General features: G+C 39.3%; 1 long non-coding RNA gene and 1 pseudogene across 1 annotated transcript in view; one reads left to right on the top strand and one right to left on the bottom strand.

The window, feature by feature from the left end:
- LOC134213600 (uncharacterized) overlaps window positions 1–15,920 on the top strand; it is a 108,605-nt gene that overhangs the window by 19,420 nt on the left and 73,265 nt on the right. The gene's annotated exons all lie outside the window — the stretch shown is intronic.
- Window positions 3,371–8,736, bottom strand: LOC134218008 (dual specificity tyrosine-phosphorylation-regulated kinase 2-like; annotated as a pseudogene).

The following is a 15,920-nucleotide window of genomic DNA, read 5'->3' as shown; positions in this document are numbered from 1 at the left end:
GTAATCCCCGGGTTATGACGTCACCTTGCTACCTTTGTTGTAGACTGAGAGGTTCTTTTTCAGCATGATGGAAACAAGCCGATTGATTGAGAAGGACGAATTCCACCGGGATCTGGGATCGAATATGGATTTCGGTCTTGATGCGGCATTGGAAATCGTCGTGTCAGAAACGTTCGAACTGCTAATATCAAACTGCTTTGGATTGTGACTGAAACATCCTCTGCCGAAGTAAGATGAGACGCTGACAAACTTGGTAAATACCGTGTTGTGCCGAGGCCGATACTCCGTCACTAATCCATGAACGATGGCAATCCTTTCTTCTTGCACTGCTCATTGCATTACGTTATTCTAAAAGGTTTTGGATGTGATTGGAGCCAAATCAAATTCCTTGCTTGCATCGTGATGAGTGTTACTTAAACGCTTGGAGTTGAGCCTGACATACTGTTTGATCGAGGTGTACGATATTTAACAGATCTTCTTAGGACGACCTTCTTCATTCTCTTCAGTACATACAATCCATTTGTCATCCAGAGAACACGGGAGCTATCGCGGAAAATCTGCTTCGAGGCATGCGTATTTACAACATAATCCAAGACGTGCGAATAAGTTTGTAGGCAGATTGACATCGTCTGGATCCTGAATATGATCCCATGTCAAATTAGACAACGAGCGTTGTTATCATCAGAGTTGTTGATTTGGAATCTGCAGAATTACCAGCTATCAAAAGAAAGTGGCTCGACTGCTCTGAGACAGGGAATCACAATGAATCGGCGTTCAAGCAACACTCGCAATGGTTCAAGTCCACCAAAATTACAATTTCGTCCGAAATCACGTTGTTCGTCTCTCTAACTGACCTTTAATGTGCATCAAAGTGTTGATGGTCCAGCGATCTGGATGATGTGTAGACAGCACAGGTAACAGATGACGGTCTATGAACGCGAAGGATCCTTAAACCAATTCGACGGAATTCTAGATCCATTTTCGATGGCTTTCGGCTTTAATCTCGTTCTTCTTCTCTTCTTATTGGCTTACCCACCCACACTGGGACAGAGCCGCCTCGCACTTAGTGTTCATTAAGCACTTCCACGTTATTAACTGCGAGGTTTCTAACCAGATTACCATTTTGCATTCGTATATCATGGGCTAACACGATGATACTTTTTATGTCCAGGAAGTCGAGACAATTTCAATCAAAATTGCCTACACCGGCACCGGAAATCAGACCCAGCCACCCTCAGCATGCTCTTGCTTTGTAGCCGCGCGTCTTACCGCACGCTAGGAGACCCCGGCTTTAATCTCATTCTAACAGCGATAGGCACTCCCCTTCTTGTTCGCTGCACCTCGTCTTCTTTTGCCCGTCCGATCGTTGTCAGCCATTGTCACCGGATTACTGTCCGACATTCCACCTGGTTGCTGTCCGACATACGCCACACACCGCATTTGTCCGATTATTGTTGTGCGAACGATGGATGGTGCTCCCAACAACGGCGGTGAACCAAGCTACGCGAATACGCCACCTCGATTTCATCATCATCACCGATACAAACTCGTGGCTCCGTTGTCTTCTCTTGAACCACTTCCATCCTGTATGTACTTCGTTTTCGACGTGTTGATGACAGTTCGATGTTTGACTGATGTAAGCTTACTCCATCTTCTCAAAGTTACGTGCCATAATATCAATACTCGGCGAAACCAAATAGCTGAATGGAACCATCGTCGCCTTGACCAACCGTATCAGTTTATCCGGCAATCCATGTTCATGCATCAGCAGCCATCGCTGGTCTCGATCGATTGGTTAAATGCGGCATAAAGAGTCGATAGATGGATGATGTTTGTGGCGATGTTGCATTCGCTAAGCTATAAAGGACCTCCGTCAGCCTCCGCAACTTACTTTTCGACGGATGTTAATATCAGCAAGTAAGCATACTAACCAATACTAAATCGTCTTTTGCCAAGTGAAATAAAGTTTTAATTTTATCTAAAACTTAATTTAGATCAAAAATCTCAAACTCCTGAAAAAATTAAATTATTGAATCAAAAATAAATAAATAACAATTTCCATGATCACGAAACTCGTTATAATCTGCATCAATCAAGATATTCAAGTGAGGATTTTGTTTCAAATATGTACTAACGTACTTTTACAAATTTTACGGTTCAACTTCCAAAATATATGTCCATATAAGTGTGTTCTAAAAGTTCTCTAAAACGTATTATACTCACAACTTGTTCTTTGTATCCGTTACATTTGTTTTGATGTCTTCAAGTACACTCTCGTTCTAACATATTGTGGAGGAGCATCACAAGAATTCAAGCAAAATAAAATTAATCGGGGAGTATTCAAATCGAGTTCGAATTGAAGAGTTCAAAAAAGCTAATTTCAAATGGAAGTTCTAAAACCGAATAAGTTTTGTGAAACATTATTCAATCTATACTAAACAATGGGTCCAGCAGTACTGAAAAGAATGCATTAGATTTGATTCCTTTTTGTCTAGTGAAGAATGCGTTTCAATGCATTTTTTTAAGATAAGAGATCAATGTATTGCGAGAGCATTAACAGCCTTTATTCGATTTCTAGAAAATTGTGTGATTCAAAAGTTAAAACCGAAATTCAGTCAAATTACTACTAAGGGGTTCCTGTAGACTTTTTTGTGCTTAGTTTCTATACGAGATCTGGAGTCTCAGCGTCAGGATGTGCGCATTAGAGATATTTTGTACTCGACAGAAATTTCGCCAAATTCTGGATATCTTCACTTTCCGGATGAATCTAACTTACTTCCTGCGCGTGGGATCATATACATAATTCTAACAACACAAGCCCTAATTTTCATCTTTGTTCAGTCACAATTCGTACTTATCCTTGATTCTCGCGTTTTATGCACACAGCTTTAGCATGTTTTTTTTTAATTTTTGTGATTAATGTTTTTATACAATATTACAAATTTACCTCATGATTGCATAATCTTAACAGACATATGAACTTAATTGTAAGGTTATTCTGCATCCTCATCCAGTTTTGCTATATTGTCAATTTTTAAAATCAACTATAGTTTTACCAAAAGATCTTTGTTTCCTTATTCATCGTTCTTTGTTTCCTTCTCTCTCTCTCTTTTGCTTCCGTCTAAACCTTCATCTTCATCTTTCGTCGGTCACATTTTGCTAATTGTTTTACCTATCCACTAAACATTAAATTAATTTATCTCCAGTTTAGTATAAATTGATTTACTCTCAGAGCTACTACCGCATACAGAACCTATCAATTAATGAGTGTTTTTTTCGTGCTTTTCGCCTCTCCCTCAGAAGATCGTTACCTAGTTTATTTAATTTTTACATGCACTGCGGAGCTTGATGGCCTTCCGTTCGTGTCCTGAACCCGGTGTGGTCGACCGAAAACCGTGTGTCTCCGGACAGCCGGATTTAACTACCACCACCCGCATCGTGCCCGAAACCAATATACCGTCCCCAAAGGTGCGCGCGTGTGAGAAGTCATAAACACTCAACGCATCTGGCTTTGATTCTCTGCTTTATCGTTCCTGGATGAGAGGGCTTGGAGTTTGCTTAATGTTTATTTTTGGCAGGTTGGAACAAGAGAAACGGGAACTATTTGGTTGTGGGTTTTCGACAGGATTCCTTGGTGATTGGTTAATCGAACGACTGCTTTAGATGTTTTATTTGAAGAACCAAAAAGAATCAAGACAAAAGGTTAAAGATTGTTTTACAAATTGAATTTTGTAATCAACTGGTGGTGGTTAAACAATGATGTAGCTAAAAAAGAAGCAAGTTGTGCACAAAAGAACTGGTAAGTAGAATGAATTAAAAAGTATTCACAAAATACTAAAACAATTGTTAACGTAATGAAGTTGATGCAAAAATACTTTGAAAAACTTATAATGGCATGCTAAAGTTCAAATAAAGTTTATACAAACTCACAGCTACTATAATCTTGTTTGGTATTAAAGGTTCGATTTGTAGAACAACTAATTTTGTTACGCTCTACGCCTCTGTATTTTCGTCTCGGTCACACATCTGTGCTTTGAAGGATGATTCAGAAAAATAGAAAAATTGATAAAATCATGTATTATTTGCCTTATATTCCTGACAAATCCGGAATGATTTCCGTTTTAAACAAACATTTGCGAAACTAACTTCCGGATCGGATTGAAGAAGGTTTAGTTGTCGGATACAGACCGTGATCTTTTGAAAAAACGCTCATCTACTCTTTTGCTTTATTCCCGCAAATTTGTTCTCTTGAATAATGGTCTTCTACTATTTTGCCTTATTTCGGACAAATGCGTACTTTCAAGAGGGAATCATACTTTTTACTATTTCGAGCGATACTTCTCACTTTAAGATAGGATCAAAATATTCATATGCTTTTCTTCTTTTTATGTAATTATTAGTCAAATAGTCGTTATGTCAAACGGCCCATTTTATTCGATACAATTTCAACGAAAATGCCAAACAATCGTTATAACATTAAACTAAAGTATCCAACATATTTGCAAATGACCTTCAGATCAACTCGTTGAGCCAAAAAGTATTATGTCAAACGGCGTTATGGGATATGGGCTTCCCCACAACAAAGATAGGCAGCCATTTGAAATGATTTCGATTGGTGGCTTGATGAGAAAGAAACTATTGTGAAAAAGTTATAAATTGGTCAAGGAATACATTTTTTAGATTATTTGAAATTAAAAAGATTTATTTTAGATGAATCAGTGATTTAATTTCAGCAATTAAAAACTGGAAGTTTAAGAAAGTCAGACCACATTTCCTTCATTATCTCTAGGCATCAATGTTTTCATGAGTATAAAGCAAACGGTTAGCAAAGTCACACTCCATGGAAACACATGATATCCAACAATTGGTATCTCCTTAATCAGTGGCATCCCGTAGCGTCACTTTTATGGGTCTTCCACGAAGGCTGAATCACATGGGCTGAAAACTCTAAAGGCTGAACAAGAAAGGCGAAAAGTAAAAATCTCACATAAGGCTGAAATAATAAAGGCTGAAGCTCAAAGGCTGAAAATTCGTGAGAAACCAATTTTAGTGGAAGAATTCACTTTGACGTTAATAGGAGCACAAACCAAAATGATCCGCAACCTTTTGCAACTACTTGTTGTCTTTCAATTTATATACGGAATTCTTATTTTTAGTCTACACAGCTAAAAAATGTTGAGGTAACTTAGAAAGGAACAAACTTTTAGTTCTTGGTTCTTGTACATATTTGGTTTTGATTCTTGCCAAGATTACTTTCTTATTTTGCTTTTTATTCTCCCTTCTTTCTTCCTACTTCCTTTTTCTTTTTTTTCTTCTTCCTACTTTTTTTCCATTTATTTTCTTCCTTTTCCCTTTTTTTCTTCTATCTTCTTCTTTCTTGTTCCTTTTTCTTTCTTTCTTCTTCATTCTTCCATCTTTCTTGTTTCTTCTTTCATCTTATTCCTTCTTCCATCTTTATCTTACTTTTTCCCTCTTCCTTCTTCTATGTTTTTCTTCAATCTTTCATCTTTCTTCCTTCTCCTTACCCTTTCTTTCTCTCCCTCCGTCTTCTTCCCTATTTATTAGTTATTCTTTATTCTCTATTCTCTATTTTTTTATTCTTTATTCTTTTTTCTTTATTCTCTATTCCTTATTCTTTATTCTTTTGTCTTTATTCTTTATTCATTTTCACTATCCAACTTCTCAACATAGTTGTGCAACATATCGTATGTTGGAATTCATTTCGTTCCATCAATTTCATCTTTCGATATATTTCACTTCTAATACGTTCAGCCTTTTGAGACTTTCAGCCTTTCGAGTTCTATGCTTTTGAGTTCACCTTATAGTGTTCAGCCTTATGTGTTTCAGCCTTTCTAGGACACCTTTTTATTGATTCAACGACACAAAAAGTAAAATTTCGATATTTTGTCAGTCAAACCAAGAATAAAGTTGGGGGTTGATAAGGCTACAATTAAATCCACTTTTTGCATGCATTTGGGCGCTTAAATTTCGCAAATTTGAATTTGCTGAACAGGCAGATTGAAGTTAAGGAACCGCCACTGCCTTTTATTAACGAAATATATTAAACATATTGAATTATGAATGAAACGTAGGCCTTGTAGTTCTTATCATGAACAAATAACATTCTGGTTAGCTTTATGATTCATCATAATGTTAGGCTATTCGCACATGCACATTTGATTTCTTTTAGTACATGGTTCTATGAAGATGTTTTCGTTAGGTTTTAACATTCTAGTGCAAGCAGTGATCGTGATCGAACTTTTTTTTCTCAAATGCCACTATACCATCTACCAATGTCATAACTCAAGAGTAGAAACGTGCTATCCAATCCACAGAGATGTGGCTCACGGAAAATGTAAACTAAGTGTACTAAAGTATCGAACAGATTGCACACGTGCCGGTTGCCGTTGACTTAAAAAATGTGAGCATTAGAATCGAGGAACTTATAAACGATACACGATGTGGAAAGTAATATTAATGTGCGGCACTATAGTAGTAGTGCGGAGAGAAGTTCTAACATCACAAAACAATGACTGACAGTGAGCGACGATCGGTAGATATTAGCGGTTCATATAAGATTCACACGGGTGGTAAAGTAGGTAGTCATTAGCTGGAAGAGAGCGATAAATGTGTGTTTGTTTGCGGATCGAGTGGTGGTAGTTACGCACAGTCAGACAGAAAGACGATTTTATGAGATGACACACCAGAGATACACGGACGAACGAACGATCGAGCGCGTACAGCAGCAACAACAGCAGCGCAGCGTTTGTGTGAGTGATACCGTGGGTTTGTGGTTTTGAGAAGGAATTAACTAAACTTCCATAATCTACAAAGGAAGTGGTTGCCAGCCCGGGATTGGAGGTTAGCGAGGACGCCGCCTGCGAAGTATTCAGAGCCTTTTCTTGTCGTTGGGGTTTGGGGATATCGATGATGGTGGTGCCGGACCGTCTAACGTTCCGGTGCTCCACAATACTAACCCCACCGACCGCCCTGATGCACCGCTGACTGCCGAATGCTTATCGCGACGAGGTAAGGAAGCCGACTGGGCGACTGGCAGCTGGAGTTTCCGTGGTGTGACGCAACCAGTGAATTGCAGGTGGAGGTCGTTACTAGAGATGATGCTTGCTGATCGCGTACGCGATATTCAGTACCTTATTTATATGGCTATTTTGACAGTCACTCGATGTGGAAGGACTGCTGGTGGTGGTGATCGTGGCAACGTTGGGCGATGGTGGCAACAATCTTCGGAACCAGAAATGATTCAACGCTGCTTCCGGCGTCATTCGTAACGCCGGATCCCACCAGGCAACGTTCGATGAAGTTCATAAACAGCGGGTCGTCGCACCCATTCAGCGCTCTAACCAAACTACGAGATCCAGGTGGTCCTCTAGTTTTCCCGCCGGAAAAGACCCCGTTAGCACAGTGGTCACCATCCAAGGTTTTTACATTGCAATACCGTGGATAACCTTTGGCCGAGATGAAGTTTTTCGCTCGTTTCGAGTTCTCGGATCTTTTCGGTGGCATTCCGATAAGCTCGATAATACAAGCCAACTGATCCGCTTCGTCTTCCCAGGAAGAAGGGCGAAACCGGTGAACAGTTCCGCCAGAATACAACCCAGCGACCACATATCGATCGCCATGTCGTATTTGGCACCAAGAATTACCTCTGTGCCCGGTAGAAACGTGACTGGATGTAGTGGACCGTTGATGCTCGAAAAGACAGCGAATCATCACTTTGATACCGGACCGTCCCTGCAGCAGCACGTTTTCCGGCTTCATATCACAATGGATAATCTTATTCTTATACAGTGCATCCAAGCACTTAAGCAGAGAATGAGCGAACTTTCTTACCAGCTAAGCTAGCCATGAATTTGTTCTTTTGATCAGCTCGTACAAATTTATGACATGTTCGAACGTTATACACATATGATTACGAAATACAAAATAGTCATATGTGGATAATGTTCGAGTTCATACGATCCTGCGAGCGTAAGTGTTTGAGAATTCGAATTTCTCCTGGGCTTGCCGGTGGAATCGCTTCTCGTTCCGGCCATCTTGAGCGCCACATGCTGGAAGTTCTATGGTCATACGCCCACTACCTGACCAAGCTACCTTTACCTATGATTTTAACACCTCACCTGTCAGCATATGATCGTATGCTATGAATGGATCCTTGTTCGTTGTCGTACTCGGTGCTGGTACCCCTCCGCTTCTGGCAATGGCACCGATGAATGAAATCTTCGGTACTGATGATCTCGTGGTGCTCATACTGGTCAGCTTGTCCATGTACAGCATCATCACCTCCTGCGTCTTTGCTTGCCCGTTCTGTTCCCTCGCCAGTACCGCTGGTTCCACTCCAACCCGCTGCTCACTTTCTCAACTCACTCGACTGCGTTTTATTATTGCTATTGTTGTCGTTATTGTGCAGACTACACTGCCTATTGCTCTGATAGTTGTTGTTCTGCTGCTGTTGTTGTGCCACCGCAAACGTGCACTCGATGGATTACTCGCCGCAGCAGCAGCCGCAAACAGCGCACTAGACGGATTGGCTGCCGCCGTCGACAGAAGGTTGGAAGCGCCACAGCAGCTGCCGTCGTTGCCGAGGCCAGCTGCGACGGGTCATCGTTATCGATTTGTCCGACATAGGGCCACGGCCGACGACGAGATGACGCCCTGTCGCGATGCAACCGTCGCATCTCCCCGTCGTCGTTGTCGTTTTAACGTTATGCTAGTCATGATGATGAGGAAGTGGCTGATTGAGCGTCGTCCTTTGCCTAAATGTTCCCATTCAGGTAAATTTCATTAGTCGATACCCTAAAACTGATCACAAATAGGATCCACTCGAATATGGATTTTTAGCCATGCATCTTCCACGTGTTCCGCTTCCGCAGCGAGAATTACGCCGTCGCGTTGATGTAACACCCAATCGGGTGATCTGGATTCCGGAGATCAATCAATGGCTGCATGCATTTGGCCAGTTGAATTTCGCCTACACCTCGCCTTCGTTTTCTCTTTTTCGCACCGATTCGATTCAATCAATCTTTCCGACTCCTATCGCTGGAGGTGCTCAGTTCAGTTATTGTGTAAAGACGTGAAAGCCGACATCTGCAAAAAAATGAAACGAAGAGATAGAAAGATAGTGAGATAGAGAGCAATATGAAAAGATGTATTATAGCGAACAAATAAAATATCCAAATTTGTAATTCGAGGATTGCGCTGCCATTATCCAAAGAGAATTGTACCTCGATTTTATGGAGCCAAAATGTTGAGACGATGAACCTTTGCAGTCAATTCTTGGCTCAGTGTTCGCTTAAGAAGACATACAAGGTGACAAGCCTACAAGCTGATAAAGATATTACGTGGCGCTCTTCTACCAGCCATGTGAAAGTTCAGCGAACTTTAATGATACTCAAGCTGTGTGGGCTATAATTTGATCGATATTACTCGAACAGTATAAAACTATAAAACTGAGTCATACCTGTACCAACGATATTACATCTGGCCAGGCGGCATCCAGTGCTAACATTATTTGCTTTCACAATTATCATTCATTGACACCGGGCGCGGTGCGTGTGTTGGTACACGATACGCGGAGGCTCAAATCGGTAGAGCGTTTGACCAGTGGCAGAAAAAAATGGTGTGAACAAACGATTTTTGTCGGGGATCGAAATTGGGAATTAGCGCCAAATTTAAACGAACAATGACCGGAGGCTTCACTCACTGGCAGATAATCGAAGATGCGGCTATGATTCGAATCGAGTAGAAACGATGCGCTGTCGCTTTGATTAAGGAAAAGTTGTACAAGAAGTCGGAGTATACATTACGAAGTAATTACATGCAAAATTTAAACGAAAATTGTGGCTTAGAATACGCGGGAATTGGCCTAGGCCTAGCGAATAAAAACATTTCACATTTTATATTTAGAGCAATTACCAAACTAAATTTATTCGCAACCGAAAATTAGCTTGATTTTGAAACGGAGAGTTGATACCTTTGATTCATGAGGCATAAATTTGAACAATGATAAGAGAAACTGAGATCGATCAAATTGATCTTGTCAACTTCCATTTGATAGAAGACACACTCACTGCCTGCCTGATGTTGGTAGTATACTGACGACAGTTTTAATTATTGAGAAATTTGCAGGAACATAACTCCCATAAAACTACAATTTGGAATGAAACTAGCAAACAACAAAACCTTCTACCGTTGTGACAAAACTATCACAATGCCGTTTTCGCGTCATAGAAGCTACTGTGAATTAGATATGAAGGTCAGGCTGATCTCTGTAGCTGAGAGGGCATCTTATAACAAGTTGTTGTGCATGCACATGTTATGACACATCATGATTCCGTTTGACCATATTCGCGATAGACAAACCTCTGTTAACACGAAAAATATAATCTGTGACTGTAACTTCGACATTTTAATGAGCCTTGGCTTTGCATGGATTTCTGTCTTTCAATGCTCTCCGGAACAGGAAGTTTGTATCCACTGTAATCAGTGACATGGTTATCGCGATCTTTTGGTGCTTTAGAAATGTTCGAATCATCTGCTACTATTCTGAAGTTTGACTCTCACCACAAGCCATTAGTTTCTATGACCGATTCCTCTTCTGGAGATCTACGTCATTCACTTCGACTTGTCGTCTTTCCTGGCTATTCGACATGCTAATCGTCGGAATCTATGTTTAAGATGACAGCCTCATTCCTTAGATTGGCAACCTTGGCGTTTTTCCTACGCGAGACGTATCCCCCGAATAAATACTACCATCAGTCTTGTTTTGAAAACATTATAGCATAGATTCTTATCGGAGACCTAAGAATCTATTCAAAAAAATAAGAGTCACCAAAATCCCTCATCAAGAAGCAGCTTCGAAATACCAAAAACTGAGCTAAATTTAAAATAATTAAATCTGTTGACAAGTTGAGGATTGTTCCTATTCCTAAAAAAAAAGTTGCATTAAAAATGTATATTTTTGGCAAGCGGGAAGGTTTCAGTGGGAATGTTAGGCCACAAAGACAGTTAATCAATTTTTGGGCTTAGATGTTCAAAATCAGTAATTTTCACAAGATCCGCCATTACGTCCACAATTTTGTGTTCTTCAAATTTCAGAGGGTTCTATCAGCCCCCTGTTGAAGAATTTTTAATCTCTTCGGCATCTCAATGGCATAACAAATTTTCGAGTCGTCCGCTTCATGTATGCTACATAAACGACATACATCATCTTCCTAACAGCTTCAAGTGATATCGACACGGGAAATTGCCTGTTATAAGACCTGCATATGTGCTAAGATCTTTTTTTTGGGAAAATCTAGATTTTTTCGAATATTAAATACGTTGGGTTTAATGCAACGTACACCACAAATAAATTGTCGAGATGAACCAAATCTTGCCGGAATATCAGCTTGTTTGATGCCATCAATGTCACAATAACTGGAAGTTCATACCGAGTACCGAGCTACCGGATGGTACAAAAGTCACCGTACAACTCATGAGTTGTATTCGCACATATGGGTATTTTGCCAATCTAGCCGGAATAAGTTGATTTTAAAAAATCTTTTCATGTAAAAGTATTAAAAATAGCTGAATATTGGCCCTGCTATCTGATATAATTTTTTTTGTTTGTAATAATATTATGACATATGTCTGAAACTTTGCGGTTTTTAACTAACATTTTTTATTTTGCGGCTTTTCATGCATGAAATTAAATATTTCGGTGTTCATTTTGTATAACCTAAATTCTCATTATTGCCACGGATGATGATTATGGTGGTAATATAGTCCATACATATTTAATTCATAGAAAACATCGATTGTTTTGAGATATATGTGGGAGAATCAATAGTTGTTACTTTTGAATAAAAAAAGATGAAAACTCACAATTTCCTGGTAATTCGTTATTCAGCGATATTCGGTAATATTTCAGTACATAGCCGCTACATCCATATTTTATGTGAAATAAAATCTTCGCAAATTTGCATTTTGAAATCAGGTCCTCGAAAGTTAATGATACAATTTGAGATTTTTTTGAGATGCCGATCAACTATATGATAGTATATAACAAAATATTTCTCACATTTACGAATTCTAATCAGCCTATTACACTTGGAAACTATGGGTAAAACGACTTATAATTTATAACGACTGGAAGGAATATATCTGTCACTGTCTTTTTTAAGCTTTATTTATGTGTTAAATCTGTGACTGTCGATTATTGAAAACTTTAATGTTAAATTCACTTTATAAATCGAATACAATACAAGTCTTTCTGTTATTGTTTGGATAGTTGCTAAATGACGTCCAGAAAGGTTGTGATTTGTGAATGGATCCAAAACAATAATATAAAATAAAAGGTTAAAAACAAAATTCCCATACAAAGTACTGAGACGTTAAGCAAAACATGATTGAACTGAATAAAAAGTACACTGAAGTCGGTTTTTTATACGAGGGATACGTTCCATATAAATCAAAAACGCGTCAATTTCAAAATCCGAGTGAAATAAAAATGACTTCATCAAGAATCGATTTTTCACGGTTGTTATGGGGTTTTCGATCTTTTTAAAAAATCGCACTAAACTTATATGGAAATTTAAAATAAAAATGATTAAAAGTGACCAGTTAAACAAAATGATTTCGTTGGAGTAAATTCTTACCACGGAGAACATCAAAACTCTTCCTAGAAGAAATAAATGATGGTCAGCTGGTAGACGAATTACGAAGAATGATGATCCCTTGGCACAAAAAGGGAAATCAGGCGATGATTGAATGGTTTAGTGAAGACTAACTCATTCATTTTTCAATCTTAAACATTCACTCACTCACAGTATTACACATTCACATATTCGTTCAATCTTTGTTTTCTCATCTATTCACAAACTGATTCTCTTATACATTCACCTATAACCCATAGATCTTTCACCTTTTCTTTCAATCACATTCTCACTCATTCACTCAGTCACAAGCTTACACACATATTGGCTCGTTATCTCATTAGCTAACTTCCTTACCCACTATTGTACTTAAACGTTTGCTTACTCACTAACTGAATCACTTATTCACCTACCCACCCACTATCTCGCATACTCACTTAGTCACTTACTCACTCGTCCGTTTTTTTATTCTTACTCAAATAATCATTAATTTGTTTTCTCGCTTACTCAGTTCCCACTCATTCACTCACTTACTCACTTATTCATTTGCTCACTCACTCTCGGCTTCACACGCTTACTTCCTCCACTAATTGATTAACTAGTCCTTTTACTAACTCACGCAATCCCTCTTTTCTATTCATTAAATATTTCTCACTCTCAGCTTTCCTCATCATCTGATTAACTCTTCACTCACTCACTTATTCACTGACTTAATTACTAACTCACTTCTCTTCACCCACTTATTCTCAATACTACTTCTTATCTTCCTCACTCACTCATTTACTCACTCACCTAAGCAGTCACTCTTCTCTCACGATTATATCTTCTTATTGGTTTATTGCGTTCTTTTCTCATTTATTCATACCTAATGAACGATAATCTTCCATTCACTTGTTGTTACTCACTTACGCCCTCACTCACTCACTTGCTCAATCACTCATTTTCTCACTCAATTACTCACTTACTCACTCACCCACGCACGTGAAATCTACCTCTCATCAACTAGCATTTTGATCGGATACTTCATACAGTCATATATTTATTATACGGTCATGAGTTCGCTTTATACCAATTTGTTTTTGTTGTTTTTGGCCCACAACATAAGCTTTTAAGTTTATCAGTATAATAAAGTTTATCGCTCGAAAATCTTCAAAAATCAAGGAAAATTGGTGAAATTAAAAAGAGTCGTGGAATTGAGGTCGGTATATATAGTTCATGTTATCCTTAAAACTCTTTTTATATCACAATTAAACCAAACAACAAAGTAATTTGAGCGGTTTCAACAAATAAAATATTTTATTCAGACTAGATTGGCAAAATACCCCTATGTGCGATGTGTTGTTTCGTCTTTTGATTTATTCCACCTGTTAGAGGAAGAGATCCAGGAAGAGCTTACAAATCAAGGAGTCATCAAGACGCGTCGGATCTTGAAGGCGAACAAAGAAAAGACTCCAGCCTTAGTTCTCATTTTTGATAGAAGCATTTCCCCAGCAATGCACGGTGTAGCAATTGCTCACGACAACACGAAGATACTGAGAACTGTGGACAGGAACCGCTCTGTATCAACTGCACTTCAGAATCAGTCGCCAATGTGGACAAAATCCATCAAAAGATGACGAGTTCAACTAAAAACACAAGCTACGCCCAAGTGACAGCACAGATACGACTAGACGATGTCAGATTCAACGCGCTACAAGAAGAAATGGAGAAAAAAACAAAAAACTTTAAACGTTAAAATCAACCAACTCATGAAAGTAATTAAACAGAAGGGCGAAAACTGGAGATGTACAACATGAAAAATACATCGAAGTATCACGAAATAAAACCCGAATGGAATTACAAGTCTGCAAGCCAAACAAACGAAAGGCAAAAGAAAAGCTTTAAGCGTACCAAGAGACACAGCATACTGTACAGAAAATAACGACAAATACACCAGAAATGCCATCTTCTTGTTCTTATTGACGTTACATCCCCACACTGGGACAAAGCCGCCTCGCAGCTTAGTGTTCATTAACCACTTCCATTCGTAACTGCGAGGTTTCTAAGCCGTTATTATTCCTGCATTCGTATACATGAGCCACACGATGATACGTTTATACCCAGGAAGTCGAGACTCTCATCAAAAATTGCCTGAACAGGCACCGGGAATCGAACCCACATCTCTGATCAATCAACAGAAATCGACAAATACGAACAACCAAAAAACTCAACAAATGGACCACCAAGACGAAAATAAGAACACGTTAACAGCACCTAACCATACAACTAGCAGCAACAACAATAACATCATCAGCAATACCACCCACAATAATGCCTTCACAGTACCTCTTCTATGTTGCGACGACAAACATCCACTGCACTGTCTTCGATTCTTATTCGGCAGAGAACAACGCAATCATCCATTCACCAGAAATCAGAAAACTCATTGCACTGCAAGACAGCAGACCGACTTCAAGTATTTTTATATGCTCACAGTCTACAATACCTAGCTGTCAGAAAACGATGTTTGCGATAAACAGGGTTTGAATCCAAAGGAGAATGAGCAAATCTCTCACTTATGCTTCTGTATACACTCTCAGTGGTAGCATACCGTGAGAAGATTTTCGGTAGCTGTTACGATAATGAACTGATTCGGGGGCTACAACCCATGATAAATTTCTTTTAATAAGCCCTAATTTCTTAAGGGGTCCCGTAGCGTGATTGCTACACGTTTGCCTTACAAGCGGATGGTCATGGTTCGATTCAGCCCTCCACCAAACACCTTGGCAGTCGCCATGCGTAGCCTCAGCGGTAGCGTAGTTAGAACACGTCATACTGTGTACGCTGCCTGATGACGACTGACAAATTGTTCTTCTCGAGGCTTCCTCCAACGGACCCGCTTAATGCAACGAACAATGCAACGATCATTGGATGCACGACATGGACAAACGGACACAATGGACTCACGATGACATGGACTGGCAACGACTACAATAATTGAGCAATGAAATCTAAAAATAGATCTTGTGGATTCTGTACGGCAGAATATCAAGATCTCACACGTGGGGTTAAGAAACAGAGTGCCTAACAAATAAAGAAAAGAATAAAAAAGCCCTTATTGCGGGGGCCACCAGTTCTGATGATGCATTTCAACTTGTTTTACACAGCTGCGCGAAAAAATATGGTTCTCAACATAAAATAAGCGAGAACAAGGCGTCTTATGGGGGCCGCCTTTTCGTCAAAGTGGAGGCCGCCTATCCAAATCAGTTTGATTCCAACTTGTATACA

This window comes from Armigeres subalbatus, chromosome 2 (assembly GCF_024139115.2).
Source record: "Armigeres subalbatus isolate Guangzhou_Male chromosome 2, GZ_Asu_2, whole genome shotgun sequence".
Lineage (NCBI taxonomy): Eukaryota > Metazoa > Arthropoda > Insecta > Diptera > Culicidae > Armigeres > Armigeres subalbatus.
The sequence above is the reverse complement of the archived record's forward strand: the minus strand, read 5'-3'. Positions and strand labels throughout refer to the sequence as shown.